At 38.5% G+C, this 19,171-nt stretch overlaps 1 protein-coding gene across 5 annotated transcripts in view; it reads right to left on the bottom strand.

Annotated features, from left to right (window-relative positions):
* The window catches only part of MRO (maestro), a 99,121-nt gene that overhangs the window by 20,676 nt on the left and 59,274 nt on the right, over window positions 1-19,171 (bottom strand). For 4 of the 5 annotated variants that reach the window (XM_069104151.1, XM_069104183.1, XM_069104184.1 and 1 more), the window contains exon 2: window positions 3,060-3,204. The gene's annotated coding sequence lies outside the window, so the exon portion shown is untranslated. Of the gene's footprint in view, window positions 1-3,059; window positions 3,205-3,357; window positions 3,482-19,171 lie in introns of those variants that run through there. The other variant, XM_069104171.1, reaches the window with a different exon arrangement.

Below are 19,171 nucleotides of genomic sequence, written 5' to 3'. Positions count from 1 at the left end.
AGGGAGGGGAAGAGGTCTAAGAACAAAAGTGGACTCACAGAGAGGATGGGGGGTAGGTGGGGCATGCACCCAAAATCCTTAACTTCTCCCTGTGAAAAACCAACCTTCTGCTTTCTTTTCATTTTCTAATCTTCTTCTTTATTCTAAATGCCTCCTAAAACTTCACAACTTATTTGTCTTTTTTAAAAATCACTTAAATAATGGATTACAGTGAAATGTGTTGAACCATAGGTCTGAGATAAAAAAATTTTCTAAGTTACTGTGTTTAACAGTCAACTTGTCTATTCTCTTCCCTATCTCCCCGACAATGTCCCGTCTACCCACTTTTCCTCATGCGTCTACCTATTCTGCTCCCGGGGCCTGCAATGCCCTACTCCCTCCTCTTCAGATTCAAATTCCTACCAGCCCTTTAAAGTTCAAATAAAATGTCACCTCTTCCAGCAAGCCTACCCTGATCTCACCCTTCCCCACATTCTGTGCCTTCGTGACTTAGTTATGATCTTCTTTCTCCCGACTCTCCATTGTACTTATCATATAATATTGTGTAAAATAATCATGTCTTTGTGTCATTCCCCCAGTGACTAACTACATGAGGAAAGCGGCCGTGTCTTTTCTAATCCTTGTATCTGTTCCAGTGCCTAGTACAGGGCTCTGAGCATAGAAGGGAAGTTTGTTGAATGAATGCATTTTAAATGATGATTTGAAGCATCTGGCTGACACGCTGTAGTGCTATCAAATTCCTATGGGATATCACCCAGTTATATAGTATGTAGTTATGTAGGCAGAGCTAGGATTACATTGGTATGGACAGGAATAACTGACAGGTACATAGTTCTTTTCATACATTAGCTCATTTGACCCATCACAGACAACCCTGAGGCAGAGATGATGTGTGGTTTTTTTTTAACTCAGTTTTATAGATGACGAAACTGGGATTCAGGGTATTTAAGTGATTGGCAAGTGCCAGAGGTAGTATCTGAAGCCAGATCTGAAGTACTAAATGCTCTAAACAAGGCTGCCTCCCTTCCATCCATGAAGACTACAATCCCGCTACTTACTACACTGTCTTAGAACCTTTCAGAAGTTCCCAAAAAGAAAAGCATTTATGCAGGCAGTGAGGCTCCTGGTACAGTGTTCCTTTAATCTTAGCTAGGATCTTCCTTTGACCACAGTCTTTTACCAACAATTTGTTAGTGAAGGACAGAATTATAACTAGAAATCATAGATGTAATTAGAGGACAGATAGGGCACTTCCCTTCCTAACAAACCTGAATCCCGCCTGCTTTTTTTAAAAAAAAAAAAAAAAAAAAAAAGGGAAAAAAAATACAAATCTGCACACAGTTATCTTATCAAACAAAAGTCTTCTAAAAGCCTCAGCTCAGCAAGTGACTTTTTTAGGACAACACAGAGTCTTTGTTCTTCAGTTCTACACCCAATTTGAAAGCAGTTTTAAGTCTTTTACAAGAGAATTCCATTTTTAAAAATAGCTTAGTAAAACTTCATTCATTGACACTAACTTGAGGATGAGGTCACTCTGAATAAGTAAATAATCTCAAGTTTAGAATCTTTTAGTAATCCTCGAACATTAGAACTAAGTAGAATTTAGAGACCACTAAACCCAATCCTAGTATCTTAAATGAGATGATTTCAAAGCCCTCTTCTAATTCTCAATTCTTATGCATATTCCTGCCACAGCTGGATGGTGATGTGGATAGAGTACCCAGCCCGCAGTCAGGAAAACTCATCTTTCCAAATTTAAGTCTGGCCTCAGACACATAGTAGCTGTGTGACCCTGGGAAAGTCACTTAACCCAGTATGCCTCAGTTTCCTCATCTGTAAAACGATCTGTAGAAGGAAATGGCAAATCACTCCAGTATCTTTGCCAAGAAAACCCCAAATGAGATCAGGAAGAGTCAGTTACAACTGAACAACAAAAATGCATACTCCTTAAAAATTTAGACTTGCTATTTTTAGATACATCCAGTAACCGGAACTAGTCTAATGAATTTATTTAGTGAATAAATAATGATTCATTTTGATGAACATACAATTGTTGATAAATGAGTTTGTCTAAACCAGAAAGTGAGGCATCTTGAATTCAGTTCATTGTCTTGTCTTAAACATTTTTCTCTGCCATATCACTTCTACTACTACCAGTATTATTGTTATTCATAAATAAACAATAACTTGCATTCCATTTACTATCAAAATAATTAGAGATTCTAAATTCATGAAACCCAAATGAATGAGGTTTGCCTCTATGTATTTGAAGGCATGAGGATCTCAAACTGAGGCTTCTATAGTCAGTCAAGAGACCTGAATTAAAGTTTTCTCCGGACTTTTTACATATGACCCCAAGTGAATTGCTTCACTTCTCAAGGCCTCAATTTTCCCTCTGCCAAATGAGAAGATTGGATTAGATGATCTCTAAGGTCTCTTCCAGCTTTAAGATGTTATAATTCCATAAATTAGTAAAAACTAATCTTCACTACAGCAGAGCAGTTCCAAGTTCCCTTTGGATTAGTCAGGAGTCCTTGATCTTTATTGCTGACTAATTTCTTCCAAGCAGTATGGTAGAGATAAGACAGCACTTAACTGGGAGCCTAGAGATTAGGTGTCTAGCTCTGGTTCTTGGATTTGTCCCTTAACATCCCTCAACCTTACTTTTCCTCATTGGTAAAATGACTGTCTTGTACTTCCTGACCTCCAAGGTCCGTGACCATTCTACAATTCTATGATCAGAGAGGAGTTCCCAATTCTGGATCCTTCAGCTAACTTTCTAGCAGCTCTTTTTTCACTTCTTCAACTCTATTATTCCTGCAGCATTTATTTCAACACTTAAAAAAATGTTAGCACCTGAGTACAAGAGGAAAAATATTTCAACACCATTTTTAGTTGCAAAGTTAATCGTCTCAAAACAAGCTTATATGTTTATTGCCTCAGGTGGTGAAATCCATAGAAAACAATCAAGTATTTTAAACTGCTAACATTAATGTAACCTTTTAAATCAAGAAATGCTTATGGCTCTTCCTGGCTTCCAAGTTTCCCAGAATGCTTACCTTAAGTGGTTCTCAATAAGCACGTATATGGTATCAACTGTTTCTGCCTCAGTGCTTACGCTGATGAGTGCTGGATGGAATGAAAACCACAAAGTTGTCTGTTCTTGAAGCAAGCATGGGGGCAGCACACGGGACTGCAGCTGTCCTTGAAAAAGAAACATAGAACAGATTAGTTTTATCACAATAGGAAAAAACGAGTCAGAACAACTTTGCAGATTATTTGACTCAGCTAATTGCTAGAAGTCATTTATTTACAGACACTGGGATATCCCAATATTTAAACGATTGCTTTAGTTACCTATGGCTGGAGGTATCCAATAGGTGAGAGCTCTAGGTGTCCTCTGAAGAAAAATAATTGGTTTGTTACCAGGGTGACACAGAGTTGGAGACCCAAACGCCAGTGACATGGCATAGTATATAAGTTTACCTGAACAAGTTCTGAGGATTCAAAGTGGACAAAAAGAACAAACAAAAACACATTATGTTGTGTTTACAATCCGTGGCGCATCTGATATCCCATTTTATCCTTGAAATGATCCTGGGAGCCATAAAGAGTAAGTAACATCATCATCTCTCTCTCGTGTCATTGACTAACTTGAGTAAGGATTCCATAGCTAGTCAAAGGCAGAACTGAGACTAGAAACCAGGCGTCCTGACTTCTGGTCCTGCACAGATATTTCTCAAAATTGGCATTTCGGAGTGCCAAGCAATCTATGTCCCTAAAGCTACTCATTCATACCTGAAACAAAGGGCAGTAATCTATTACTCAGTCACACTCAATGCATTTTTTCCTTTTTGCTTTTTCTCTCCTCTTCCAGTTTCACACTCCCTTTCTTTTTCTTGATTCTCTTTTTTCTCCTCCCCATCTATACGGCTGACCTCCTGCAAGCAACTCTAGATACAATTACCCAGCTCTCTTGATGATGCACAGAGCTAATGAGGCCCTTCTGGAGGTACAGTGCCTCATAGGTAATAGTTTCAGCTCAACAGAACAAGATGCTACCCTCACACTCCACTCCACTACCCCTATCCCTGCTCTCCCCACCCTTCACTTTCAAACTTTTTGTATGTTTGTATTTCCCCATTAGATTGTAAGCTCCTTGAGGGCAGGGACTGTATTTTTCTTATCTGTATCCCTAGCACTTAGCATGGTGCCTGGCACACAGTAGGTATCTAATATGAATTTACTAATGCTCCAAATTAAGTTTCAAGACAGAAAAACTCTCTGCCTAAGTATAATGTTAATGGGACATAATGTGGAGTCCATTAAGGGAAGCCTGATTAGGGGACCCTTGTTTTTCAGGAATGCCCTGTTATGGGATGGAACTCTGAAGATCTTCCCTGCCCCTAGGCCCTTTGATAGGCTTAGATGACTCTGAGAACATTCTCTGATTTCAAAATATGCTCTGCCCCCTAACGGGCTGAATGTGGTCACCTGGAGCCTGTGGTGGGATGCTTGTTCTTCAGGAACACCCACGCTTTGTTACTTTGTGATTGGGCAGTGGATCACAAGGGTTGTGATGGTCTCTGACCCAGAAGAAGGCTATATATACCCTGATGGGAGGTTTTGCTTTGGGGCTCACTTTGAGAAGTATTGTGTGATATGGACAGATGAGACCCTGGGCAGCCATTGAGCCCCCTGGCTTTGAAAACCCAGATGTTGGTGCTTCCCTCTCTGGTAACTGACTAGGTATGGATGTAATGGTCAGACAGTGGGAAGCTCTGTCTGCTGATCTCTTTCTGTCTGCTTGTAACTTGTTTGTATTCTCTGAAGTTCAGGGTGATGACTTTTTCCTCTGAACTAGGTAAATGATATATGTTTGTTTGATTAAAGTAATGTGTGGGGTACAGAGACCCTAACCCAAATTGACTACTCGGAGACCTCTCAAAGTGAAGGTAGAAAGTTTTGTTAGAATCTCTCAAGAAGTGGGCAGTCCAGTCACTGGAAAATAAATCCAGGGAGAGGAGGCCGCTGTACAGAAGCCAAAGCTGGGTTATATAGCTGAAAACCGCAACCCTCCCCTTCCTCATGTAATCTTTTAAATTGATTGGCTGTTCTGTTAACATTCCCTTATTTGGCAGGTGGGTTATATAGCTGAAAATCGCAACCCTCCCCTTCCTCAGTAATCTTTTAAATTGATTGGCTGTTCTGTTAACATTCCCTTATTTGGTAGGTGGGTTAACAAGGGGATTTCTAGAGTTTCGTTTTTTCCCCCAAGGTCACCTAACTGAGGCCTAAGGCTTCACATACTTTAGCAGATAGTCTCTGAGAAACCACATTACCTGCTCCCCCACACACACACGCACACACACAGTAAGATTGTTAACCCATTTTGAGTTGCTTTCCTTTGGAGAAGCAGATCTAAGAACCTGTGTTGGCAGCCATCCTGGGTATGCTAGGGTACTTGCTGATACATGCCCACATCTTTTGTTACTTTGTAATTAGGCAGTGGGTTGTGAGGGTTGTGATGCCCTCTGATCCTGAAGAAGTTTATATATACTCTGACGTTAGCTTTTTGCTTTGGGGCTCACTCATTGGAAGAGTGTTCTTATGATTTGATCAGATGAAACTCTGAGTAGCTGTTAAGGAGCCCCTGGCTTTGAAAAACCCAGCTGTTAGTGCTTCTCTCTCTGGTAACTATGTATGTATTGCCTTGGTCAGACAGTTGGATCCGTTGATCTGTGCTAATTTCTCAGACAGTTAGAAGCCCTGTCTGTTATTCTTTATTTCTCTGCTTGTATTTTCTCTGTATTTTCTTTGTTTAGGTTTTCTCTGAAGTTCACGGAGCTGACTTTCCCCTGAACTTATGAATGTAATTAAAAAGACTGTTGATCCCTTGAACAGCTATCTTTTCCTAGTGAAGCAGATCTAAGAACCCATGCTATCAGCCATCCTGGGGACCAGTGTGGTTGCCACTACATTAAGCCCTAGCCTGTAACATTCATTGTTCTCAAGTGCAAAAGAAAAAAATTTCTCCCACTTTTAAAAATTTGTGTCTCCTGCCTTTAGGTACAGTTGTGGTAGATGCTACACACATTTGTACCCTGTTATAGTAAGTTTTTAGATAGTAAGGAACTTGCCTAATTAAGCTGATGGTCTAGCAATTCTGACTCAAAAGCAAATGCTACTGGCAAACAAAAAATCAATGAAAAGGAAGGGGAGAACTGCATAGTAGGAAGAGATGAAAAGTTGGGAGATCCGGACTGGAACCTTGGCTCTAGCTATACTTAAGTCTGAACTTCTCTTCCTAAATGTTAGATTCCAAGAAAACTTCTAGCTACCGACATAAGAGAATTTTCACAATAGGTATAAAATGTGAAAAGAACTTGTGCGTATACAGGTCTTGTCATCCACCCTTGCTCTATGACCTTCCTCAAGTCACTTTACCTCTCTGAGCTTCAGTTTCCTTAGCTACAAAGTAGAGGATAAATGAAACCTATTCCACCTAGCTCACAGGGCCATTGTAAAAGAATCAAAAGAAGAAATATATGTGAAGTGCTTTATAGTCATAAAGCTATTATTATCAGATCCTAAATGCTGCTTATTATATAAGAGCAAATCTATTCTGCAGCCTCATTACTATTCCTGGTATAACACTCCAACTCTTGACTATGGGCTTTTTCACTGACTGTCCCTTATGCCCAGAATTCTCTCCCTCTTCATCTCTGCCCTTATGGATTCCCTGGCTTCCTCAAGTCCCAGCTAAGGCCCCACTTTGTTTGGGAGGCCTTTCCTGGTCCCTCTTAGCATGAGTATCTTTCCTCTGTTGATTATCTCCTATTTGTCCCACGTATATCTTGCTTGCATGTTGTTACAGTCATGGCTCCTTGAGAGTAGCAACTGTTTTTTGCCTTTCTCTGTACCACCAGCTCTTAACACAGTGCCTGACACATAGTAGGTACTCACTTAATGCTTGTTGATAACACCGTAGGAAAGTGAAAACCAAGAAAGTCATTTACAAAAACATCTTCACCTATTACAATATAGGAAATACATAGTAAATCTGTAGTTAAAATCATACCTGCAAGAAGCCTTTTGTGGTGCCCTTTTGTGGTTTTGTTACTAATCCTCATTAGATTATCACCAGTTAATCCTATTTTTTTTCTATGTACATAGTTGTTTACATGTTGTCTCTGGCCTGTTAGACTGTGGGTTCCTTAAAAGCAGGGACTGTCTTTTGTCTTTCCTTACATCCCCAGCTTTCAGCACAATGCTTGGCATATAGTAGGTACTTAATAAGTGCTTATTGAAATGCTTATTGAATGGACTTGGGTGTATGGGGTATTCAGGATGACACTAGCACCTCTGGTATTAGAGCTTGCTCAGCCCTTTTCAGGGCTGGTCATTGTCCAACTTTCATCCAACCTGTGGCCACATCATTTGTGACTCCAAGACACTGTAGCATGCACAGCAGCTACACTCCAGTAAAACCATCTCAGCAGATGGGCTAAACCAGTTTGAGTGTAACCAACAGGCCTCAAACCTGTTGTTGAGTTTACCCCAAGCATGTGAAGCCTTCACTGGAAGAATGGGTTGGATGAGAACAATTTGTCCCAAAGGCCATGAAGGCAGCTGAAGCAGGCTCTGTGGAGTGATTAGAGCTTGGTCAGAAATCAAAGATACCAATGTCATCCACTAGGCCATAGCTAGTCATCTTGATTTGTGTCCTGCCCCTCAACTTCAATGACTCTGGAGGAAAGAATAAGGCTAACAATTTTGTGCTAGTCGGCCTCACTTAAATTCAATTCATGTACAAATCAAGACATCACCTGCGATGTCATTGATCCTCTTCAAAACAAAGGGTCAAGTATAATATCCATGTTATGGATATTTCCTGCTATGGTGAGAGAAGGTCAATGGCAATATGTGTGTGTTTACATGTATGTACATGTATAATTATGTGTGTATGTATATATAGTATATGTGTATAAAATCTGTACATCCAATACATGCCATCTCAGTAAGGAATGATTTTCAACTCTTCAGCTAAGCAAAAAGTTATATACAAGATTAATTGAAAATAATCAACAGAAAGAAAGCACTACTATTATGAGGGATCAGGAAAGGGCGATTTTAGCGGGGAGGTAAAGAAAACCAGGAGACAAAGATGAGGAGGCAGAGCATCCCTGATATGAGAGACATTCAATAAAAATTTCCATGTAACATGTGGCATGGTACAAGGTTGCGTTGTACTATTCTACCTTGGTTTCATGTCAAGACAACTTTTAGCATTCATTTTTACAAGACTTTGAGTTGCAAATTTTTCTGTATTTCCATATTAGTAACAATTATGAAAGAAGAAATATCAAAAAGGAAAAAAACACACAAAAATAATAAAGTGGGGAAAAAATGCTCTTTGATCTGCATTCAGAGCCCATCAGTTCTTTATCTGGATATGGATAGCATTTTCCTTCCTGAGTACTTTGTACTTGCCTTAGATCATTGTGTTGCTGAGAAGAGCTGTCATTCATAGTTGATCATCACACAATGTTGCTGATATTGTGTACAGTGCTTTCCTGGTTCTGCTCATTTCAGTTCATACAAGTCTTTCCAGGTTTTTCTGAAACCTGCCTGTTCATCATTTCTTACTGCATAATAGTGTTCCATTGCATTCATATACCACAGTTTGTTCAGCCATTCCCCAATTGGTGAGCATCCCCTTAATTTCGAATATTTTGCCACCACAAAAAAGGCTATTATAAATAAATACTTTTGCATATGTAGGTCCTTTTCCCCTTTTTTATGACCTCTTTGGGCTACAGACCTTGTAATAGTATTGCTGGATCAAAGAGTGCACAGTTTTATAACCCTCTGGGCATAGTTCCAAATCACTCCCTAGAATGGTTGGGTCACAGCTCCACCAACATGCATTCGTGTCTCAATTTTCTCACATTCTCTCCAACATTTATCATTTTACTTTTTTGGTCATATTAGCCAGTCTGACAGGTGTAAGGTGGTACCTCAGAGTTTTGTTTTGGTTTTTTTTTTGTTGTTGTTTTTTGGAGGGCAAATGGGGTTAAGTGACTTGTCCAGTCACATGGCTAGTAAGTATGTCAAGCATCTAAGGCTGGATTTGAACTCAGGTCTTCCTGACTCCAGGGCCAGTGCTCTATTCAATGTGCCATCTAGCTGCCCCTATATCTTCTTTAGTCATAAATTTTTCTCTGACATAGATCTGACATGTAAACTATTCCATGCTTTCCTAATTTGCTTACAGTATCACCCTTTGTGTGTAAATTACATATGCATTTTGACCTTTTCTTGGAAGATGGTGTGAGGTTGGCCTATATCTAGTTTCTACCACACTGTTTTCTAATTTTCCCAGCAGTTTTTGTCCCAAAGGCTGGGGTCTTTGGGTTTATCAAACACTAGTTTACTATGGTCATTTATTACTGTATCTTGTGCATCTAATCTATTCCACTGACCTACCACTCTATTTCTTAGCTAATACCAGATTGTTTTGATGATTACTACTTTATAATATCATTTCAAATCTGGTATTTTTAGACCACCTTCCTTTGTATTTTTTTCTTTAGTTCCCTTGATATTCTTGACCTTTTGGTCTTCCAGATGAATTTTGTTGTTATTTCTTCTAATTCTATAAATATTTTTGGTAGTTTGATTGGTATGGCAATGAATAAATAAATTAAGTAGAATTGCCATTTTTATTATATTGACTCAGCCTACCCATGAGCAATTGATATTTTTCCAATTGTTTAGATCTGACTTTATTTGTGTGAAAAATATTTTGTAATTGCATCCGTATAATTCCTGGGCTGGTAGACTTCCAAGTATTTTATATTGTTTACAACTATTTTAAATGGAATTTTTCTTTCTATTCTGGCAGATTTTCATAGTCTGGAGATACCAGATCCTTTGGTTCACCTGAAATTCTAACAAGTTTAGTATAACTATGAATAAAAAAGTAACTTTCATAGTAAAAAAATATATATATACATATGTATCTATATCTCTCTATATATGTTATAGATATAGATATATATACACATATCTTATTTTTTTGCTTTTTGGAGGGGGGAGGGGAAGGCAATTGGGGTTAAATGACTTGCCCAAGGTTACATGGCTAGTTTTGTGTTAAGTGTCTGAGGCCAGATTTGAACTCAGGTCCTCCTGACTCCAGGGCTGGTGCTCTATTCACTGCACCACCTAGCTGCCCCTATATACATATATCTTATTCTAATCTTCAGTATGTCAGGCTTTGTATTTTCTTACTGATGACATGTGCTTGAGTTCTTGTTTTGTTTTTTTTGTTTGTTTGTTTTTCACAACAATATTACCCATCCTATTTTTTTTTAAACTGGTCTTCTTGCTGTTCTTCTAATTTCAATCAGCTCACAACCCACAGCAGCAATCCCAGCAGTTGCCAGGCAACTCTGAAGGTCTGACATTTTTGCCAAGATTAATTAGGCTTTTTCACAGCAATAGTTTGTCAGAGTTTGACATCATTTCTCATTCTCAGCTGCATTTTCCTTTGTTCTTTGGTGAGACTGATCTTGTTTCATTGTGGGTTCAAATGTTCTCTGAAACACTTAGCTTTCACACACACACACACACACACACACACACAGAGTCATTGAAATGTGCTAAGAACTGCAATTTTTACACATTTCCTTGAAAACCATGGAATGTGAAACACAACAAAAGAGAGCAATAAAGCACAGGTACAGGATGTGAAGTCCAGCATTCAACAGAAAACTAATTAAAAATGAAGAAACATGCTCAATCCATTTCTTTGCCATCAAGGCCAGATGTGCTAAGCCAGTCTAGTGTCAGCAGACCAAAGTAACTATTCAGTGAAAAAAAAGTCAAAAATATTGCTCATTCCAAGTAATTTACATATCATTTTGTAGCTGGATTCCTTCTACTAAATTCTTGCTATGATATCTCATCATCCTATAGAGGCAACTCTGCTTTCTTGAAAGTTATGCCAACAAAAATTCTAGTAAGACATACTAAGCTGGGAAAGCTTCAAATATCATTCTGAGGACCCTTATCTCCCTAAATTAAGGAAAAACTCATCAATAATAGTTGGGTTACCCAGTGATGAATTTTTTGGCTACTGCAGATGTGCAATTTATCTTCCTGAGAGGAAAGTGATTTCAATCTCCATCCTTGGAGAGAGTAGCCCTTTAAGCAAAATCAGGGATCTTTGAAGTAAACAAAACCTGTAAAGTTCTTAATTCTAATCAATCAGGTTCCTTGCCTAACAAAATCATTGGCTCTATAGCAGTCAGCCCTTGGAAGCTTTTGATAGGTAAACTAATGAAAAAGCAGATACTGTTTCTTTTTTTTTTTGTACCCCCACCCCCACTCTTTACAATACCTAGCATATAGTAGAATCTCAATTCACTTTCAATGGATTACAATGGAGATGAGTGATGGATACCCAGAGGTAAATATTCACCCTTACTTTAATCACCTTCTCTCCCTATTCCTACTAGGCTCCCCACCTCCATTCCTACTTCTGAAAACCAACCCACAAACCAAAAGTCAATTATTATGTGATAGATTTATTTAGTCATCAGCATATCACTCAACCCAGCTTTCCCTTGACTAAGCCACTTCTGGCTAAGTTGTGAGACCGGTCGTGCATGAGATCACTATCAAAGACAAACCTGAGGCGCAGTCTGAAAAGTGCCTGTTGCTGCTTCGTTTTTTTTCTCCCTGAGAGTAAAAAATTTTAGGGATTAAACAGAATGCATTTTTTTCTTTGTGTGTATGTGCATCACATATATACAAATACACATGTATGTAAGCATGTACCGTGTTTCCCCGATAATAAGACCTATCCCAAAAATAAGCCCTCCCCTTACTATGTAAGATTCCTCTAAAATAAGCCCTCCCCCGAAAATAAGCCCTATTGAGATTGCTACTGTAGTGAAGGTGATCCCCTGCGCTACACGCTACATTACGGTACCCTCTGTATGCACCGCCCCCCCCCCCCATGAAACGCACGCCGCGCTCCGAGCTGCATCCAATCAGAGCTGCAGCAGTGAGCCCGTCATCCTGTTCTTCCCCAGTGATTTGCTTGCTGGCGCCATTGAGAGCAGTGCCACGGAGGAGAGCTGAGGCAGGACAACATAAGCCCTCCCCTGAAAATAAGCCCTCTGGTGTTTTTCTTTCCAAAAAATTTAATAAGACTGTCTTATTATCGGGGAAACACAGTATGTGCGTATGCATGTATAAACATATACTAATTTGTTACTAGTCCTAAAATTCAAGACAGTTTTAAATGCATGCAAAATTGAATTCTCTTAGATTTCCAAGCATGGCAATTTATGAAGAACTTCTTACAGCCAGGTTGGGGTTGTGTTCTGCAAGTGAGGGATTAATGACTGATGAAATTACAGTTTTCATCATTGGATGAAGCCTAGCTGTATGTCCATCAATAAGGAAAAAAAACAAAGATCTTATTTCATATTTCATTTGTTTACTTCTAATTTCATAACTAAAGAACAGTAGACTTCATGTTCATAATTCATATATTATAAAGAAATCTGACTATTTAAATCACATGAGCACTTCTAAAAGACAGTCTTCAAAGGGAGGAATTCTACCCACAATAAATTTTCCTTGGATTGCTTTGTTTTGTCTTACTTCACTGGTGTTTTGCATTTTAAATAGTTTCTTTGTTCTCTTTTATCTATGTCTAGGGATGGGAATGAAACATTTTGGTAACTAGTAATACACGTTCCTTTCTTTTCCTCATAGGAAATGAAGTTCTAAATGTTTCAATCTCTCTTTCCTGGGCAAGGTCTTTTTGTGACAGATACTGCCTCTATGCTGCCTCCCTGAATTTGTTTTCTTTAGATACAATATTTGCCAACCATGTTTACATTGGTCAGATTGAAATGTGCCTGCCAAAATTCCAAAAGTAATAGTTGTACCAATGTGTAAGAACTACATTTATATGTATTTAAGAACTTCACCTCAGTTTGTCAAATAAGATAGCACCAGTTATTCCTAGTGCTTTGTAGATGGTAAAGCAATGCATAAACGGTGTTCAGATAGCGTCCATATTTGTCTTTTACCAGTCACATTTCACTGCTCTTCATTTTCCTGTAATTGACATAGATATTCAATTCAATAAACAGCTCAATAACCAGTTCAATATCCATTCCCCATGGCTATCTGACATACCAACGAACCAGCACAAATGAGCTACTTGTTCAATTTCATTTTGAACAACAGGCATTCACTTATATTTTCCCATGTGAAGTGTTGGACCAAACTCTTGTATAGTTGGGTAATCTCATTTAGCATCTCATAGTATTCTGGGATATGGCGCAATCTGCACAATGTCATAGCCAAACAGGAGCTTCTGGAAAATTTCAGGGAACCCCTTTTCCTCCAAAGAACAGTATTTTCTGTATGGACTCTGTGTTCAACTTTCAGTGAGAGAAGTAACCACCTTTGGTGAGCATCTCTAGCTTTTTTTGTTTTATGCTTTGTGTAATATTAACTAATTAGAAAACTCAGTAGGAGAAAGAGTGGGAATTGTATTTGGGTATGCAGTACTTTTGACAATTCCTCTGAACCTTCTCAAAACTAAAACTCCTTCTTTGTAATTCCAATATTCTCCAAGTGGGAAGAGAAAATCTGGCAATTTGTAAACTCACAGGTTTATTGGTTTAGAGGCAGAAGGTACTTTAGAGGTCAAGACCCATAGAGGGGGAATTACTGCAAGTCAGTAAGATTTGGGTTGAAAACCTCCTATAAGCAACAAGGAGGCACAGTAGATAGAGAGCTGGACCTAGAGTCAGGAAGACCCAATGTGGGTCCAAATTCGAATTCAGACACTAGCTGTATGACTCTGGGCAAATACTTTAACATGTCTTCCTTAGTTTTCTCAACTATAATGGAGATAATAACAGCACCTTCCTTTTAGGGATTTTGTGAGGATCAAATGTAATCATCTTTGTAAAGTGCTTGGCACAGTACCTGGATTATAGTTAAGTCCATATAAATGTTAATTATTATTAACAAATGCTTGTTTACTTCCTTCTGATATTTGCTAGCTATTTGATCATGTTCATGTACTTTCATTGAGACTCAGACAATTATATAAGATTTTAAGTTATTTGTGTGGGTAGAGGCCAATCACACACTGATATAATCATAGGTCTTTGTTGACGAATTCCAATTCTGCTATGGAATCATGGTCAGGAATAATGAAACAACATAATCATTAAAAAAATCAAAATTATGGGTGGCCTAAAGGGGCCTTTGAGAGACCTCTGCAGGGCAGAAGTAAACTGGCATGAAGGAATAAGAGAATAACTGGCATGAAAGGAATTATACCAAAGATGATGATCCAGGAGATGCACAAATGAAGTAAGTTAGTCATGGAGCAAGAGTAAGGAAGTCCAAGTATTGCTCCAGTTTGAAAGATCTAGTGAAGGCCCCCAGCATACTGGGTGGATCCCCTACAAAGGACTGGTGGAGGGACATGGGCAAGATTAGCAAAGAATGAGAAGGCATGGGCAGGTTGCAATTGGCACTGCTGAAGGGAATACACAGATTGATGAGATCACAGTTCTACTGAAGTATTAAAGCAGAAGGCATATATATTTACTCTTGTGAATATATATTTAAAGTCCATTTTTGTTCATTAAAAAGTAAAACACTTATTTAATTCAAGTTTAATTCTGCATGAGTGCTATGAATAATAATTAGTTGAGTTTGCCAAAAAATGTGATTTTGTATTTCACAGCAGTTTTCTAACTAAAGCACTGAGCTCATTTCAGCAAATGGACATGTGTTCAATACTATTTTCTATGATCTTTGGAGTTTTAACTATTTATGAGTATAGGAAATAGGGCCCAGACTTGTAATTTTCCTGTTTTGAGGAAAGTCAGCACTTTCTGTGAAACTTAAAGTCTTAAAAAGCTGCCTAGATGCAGACAATATAAAATACTTGGGAGTCTGCCTGAAAGACAAACCCAGGATATGAACACAATTAGAAAATACTTTTCACACAAATAAAATCATATATAAACAATCAGAAAAATATTAATTGCTCATGGGTAGGCTGAACCAATAAAATAAAAATTACTATTCTATTTAAATTTATCTACTTATTCAGTGTCATGCCAATTAAACCATCAAAAAATTATTTTATAGAACTAGAAAGAATAATAACAAAATTTACCTGGAACAACAAAAGGTCAAGAATATCAAGGGAATCGGGGAGGCTAGGTGGCGCAGTGAGTAGAGCGCCAGCCCCAGAGTCAGGAGGACCTGAGTTCGGTTCTGGCCTCAGACACTTAACACACACACACACACACACACACACACACACACACACACTAGCTGTGTAACCTTGGGCAAGTTACTTAACCCCAATAGCCCTCCAAAAAGACAAAAAAAAAAAGAATACCAAGGGAATCAATGAAATAATATAAAGGAAGGTAGCCTCACCATACCAAATCTCAAACTGTATTATAAAGTGATAATTATCAAAACAATTTGGTACTGGCTAAGAAATAGAGTGGTAGATCAGTGGAACAGATTAGGCACATAATACATTGTCATAAATAACCATAATAATTTAGTGTTTGATAAACCCAAAGACCTAAGCTATCTATACACATATGAAAAAATTCTCAATCAGTATTGATTAGAGAAATATAAATTAATACTTTGAGGTACCATCTCACACCTATCAGATTGGCTAATATGACAAAAAAAAGGAAAATTATAAATTTTGGAGAAGATATAGGAAAATTGGGACACTAATCCATTATTGGTGGAGTTGTGAACTGATCCAACCATTCTGGAGAGTAATTTGAAAGTATGCCCAGAGGGCTATAAAACTGCATATCCTTTGATCCAGTAATACTACTGTTAGATCTGTATCCCAAAGAGATTTTTTTGAAAGGAGAAAAGGACCTGTTTGTACAAAAATATTTATACCAGCTCTTTTTGTGGTGGCAAAGAATGGGAAATTGAGGGGATGCCCACTAATTGGGGAATGACTGAAAAAGTTGTGGTACATAAAAAAAGTTGTGATATATGATTGTAAAGGAATATTAGTGTTTTGTAAGAAATGACAAGCAGGATGATTTCAAAAAATCTGGAAAGACTTACATGAACTGATACAAAGTGAAATGAGCAGAACCAGGAGAATATTGTATACAGTAACAGCAGTATTATATGATGAAGAATTGTAAAAGAATTAACTATTCTCAGCAATACAATGAGCCAAAATAATCCCTAAGGACTCATGATGAAAAATGTTATCCATCTCCAGAGAAAGAACTGAATACAGTTGTCTGAATACAGATTGACAAAAGCTATTTTTCCACTCTCTTTCTTTCTTCCTTTCTTTCTGTTTGAGTCTTTTTGCACAAAATGATGAATAAGTAAATGTTTTATATGACTGCACATGTATAACCTAAATCAGATTGCTTGCCATCTCAGGGAGGGAGGAGGGGATAGAACTTTGAACTCAAAACTTAAAAAAAAAACACAAATGTGAAAAAATGTTTTTACATGTAATTGGGGGGAAAATAAAATATTATTTAAAAAGCAAAAAGTTGCCTAGAGCATTCAGATATTAAATGACTTGCCCAGAATCACAAAAACAGTATGTGCTGAGGCAGGACTTGAACCTGGGTCTGGGACTTGCCATAGCTCTCAGGTTAGCTCCTTCTCATCTATGCCATGCTGCCTCTCTACTTTTGAGGCTAGTTTCCCTTTAATGGGTAAGAAATACCAATGGGAAGAATGTATCTCCCTATATCCTGAAGGATCACTGTATCTTACCGTATTTTATTGCCAAACTTCCAATCAGGACAGCTAGGTGGCACAGCAGATAGAGCGCCAAGCCTGGAGTCAGAAAGACTCATCTTTCTGAGTTCAAATCTGACCTCAGATACTTACTAGATGTGTGACCCTGGGCAAGTCACTTAACCCTGTCTGCCTCCATTTCCTCATCTGTAAAATGAGCTGGAGAAGGAAATGGCAAACCCCTCCAGTATCTCTGCCACGAAAACCCCAAATGGGGTCACCAAGAGTCAGACACAGCTGAACAACAACAACCTTGCAAGCAATTAGGTTACTATGTAACATTAGATAATCTAAACGAACTTGCCATAAAATAGTTTGGGGCCTGAAATATATGGTGGATCGCACAAATGTTGGTCCAGTGGGCCCTCAGTTAAAGGTGCAGCATGGAACAGTAGAAAGAAGCCTGGATTTGGAGTCTGAAAACCGAGGTTCAAATCCTGGCTTTGTTGTTCACTCCTGGAATGACCCTGAGCGGGCCACTCAATCTCCTTGGCCTCAGTTTCCTCATCTATAAAATGTTTCCCTCCATACCAATGAAATCATGTAGGACTTGATCAACTCTGAGGTACCTACTGACTCTAGAGGCATTATCCTGTGAAATCTACTCCATAGACCTGTGTTCTCATCACTGTAGGTGCCCCTCCAGCCTTTCCAACCTGTGATACAGTGGAAAGAAGACTTGATGGGAAGTCAGAGGACCTGAGTACAAATTCTGCCTCAGTCATTTATTATGGGGGTAATCTTAGCAAGTTATTTAACTTCTCTAAGACATAGTATCTTCAACTGTAAAATGAAGGAGTTAAACTAGATGGCCTCCAAGATTCCACCTAGCTGGGCAATCAGGTGGCACCACGGACAGAGCACTGACCCTGGAGTCAGAAAGACCTGAGTTCAAATCTGACCTCAGACACTTGACACTAGATATGTGACCCTGGGCAAGTCACTTAACCCCGATTGACTTGCCAAAAAAAAAAATTGCATCTAGCTCTCTATCTGAGAGTATCTGAGGTATGGATCTTACCAGTTGTCATTGTTGTTCAGTTATGTCTGATTCTTTGTGACCCCATTTGGGGTTTTCTTAGCAAAGATACTGGAGTGGTTTGCCATGTCCTCCAGATCATTCTATAGATGAGGAAACTGAGGCAAAGAGAATTAAGTGACTTACCCAGGGTTACACAGCTAGTAAGTATCTGAGGCTGGATTTGAACTCAGGTATTTCGTAGTCCAGGCCCAGCACTCTATGGTGCCACCTAGCTGCCCAATCTTGCCAATGGCCTTCCATGAATCTTCCATAGGGGATCCTCTTGAAGTTCTGAGAATTTCCTGATAGATCTATTGACATTGTGTAATTACCAACAGACTACCTATTGTTTATCCCACTATTACTACATGACCTATTCTCCTCATTTCCCAGTCATATTTTTCTCTAATAATATCCTTTATTCTTCTTTTACCATAGAATTCTTCATTGACTATATGTGATAGATTCCTTATAGTCACCATTTTCTTTTGGGTGATCCAGGTACGGTATTCCAAAACTCAAGCCATGTAGTGTCACCAGAAGACTGTGAGTGTGTGTGTGTGTGTGTGTGTGTGTGTGTGTGTGTACTCAATGAGACATACTATTGTTGGTAGAGCTATGAATTTATATGACCTTAAGCAAGTCACTTAACTTCCCTGAACCTCAGTTCCCCAGCTATAAAATTAGGGAGTTGCACTAGATCACCTCTGAGATCTCTTCCAGCTCTAGATCTATGGCCTTCTCTGATCCTGTAAACCATTCTAGAAATCAATGTAGAATGATGCAAGCAAAGTCATTAAACTCTTCACATTTTTTGACCTAGCAGTATTGATAAAGAACATATACTTTAAGGAAGTCAATGCTAAAAAGGAAAGTCCCATATATAATGAAATATTCATAACTACACTCTTCATAGTAGAAAAGAGCTGGAAACCAAATGGGTACCCATAGATTGGAAAATGATTGAATAAATTGTGGTATGTGAATCTAATGGAATATTAATGTACTGTAAGAAACAACAAATACAAGTAATTCAGACTACCATAAGAGGACATGTAAAGTGAGACAAAGTAAAGGCAGAAGGACCAATGGAACAATATGAACAGCAATGATCATTTAAATTATAGTAACACTGAAAAACAACTCAATGTTTGATGAATTGAAATGAACACTCTCATTCTTTAAAAAAATTTTTTTTGCTTTTTTTTTTTGGAGGGGGAGGGCAGGGCAATTGGGGTTAAATGACTTGCCCAAGGTCACATGGCTAGTAAGTGTTAA

Source organism: Petaurus breviceps, unplaced genomic scaffold, assembly GCF_028583685.1.
Source record: "Petaurus breviceps papuanus isolate PSGF00001 unplaced genomic scaffold, PetGlider_PUasm1.0 131, whole genome shotgun sequence".
In the NCBI taxonomy this organism is placed as follows: Eukaryota; Metazoa; Chordata; class Mammalia; order Diprotodontia; family Petauridae; genus Petaurus; species Petaurus breviceps.
Note: the sequence above shows the minus strand (reverse complement) of the source record. Positions and strands in the feature narration are given on the sequence as shown.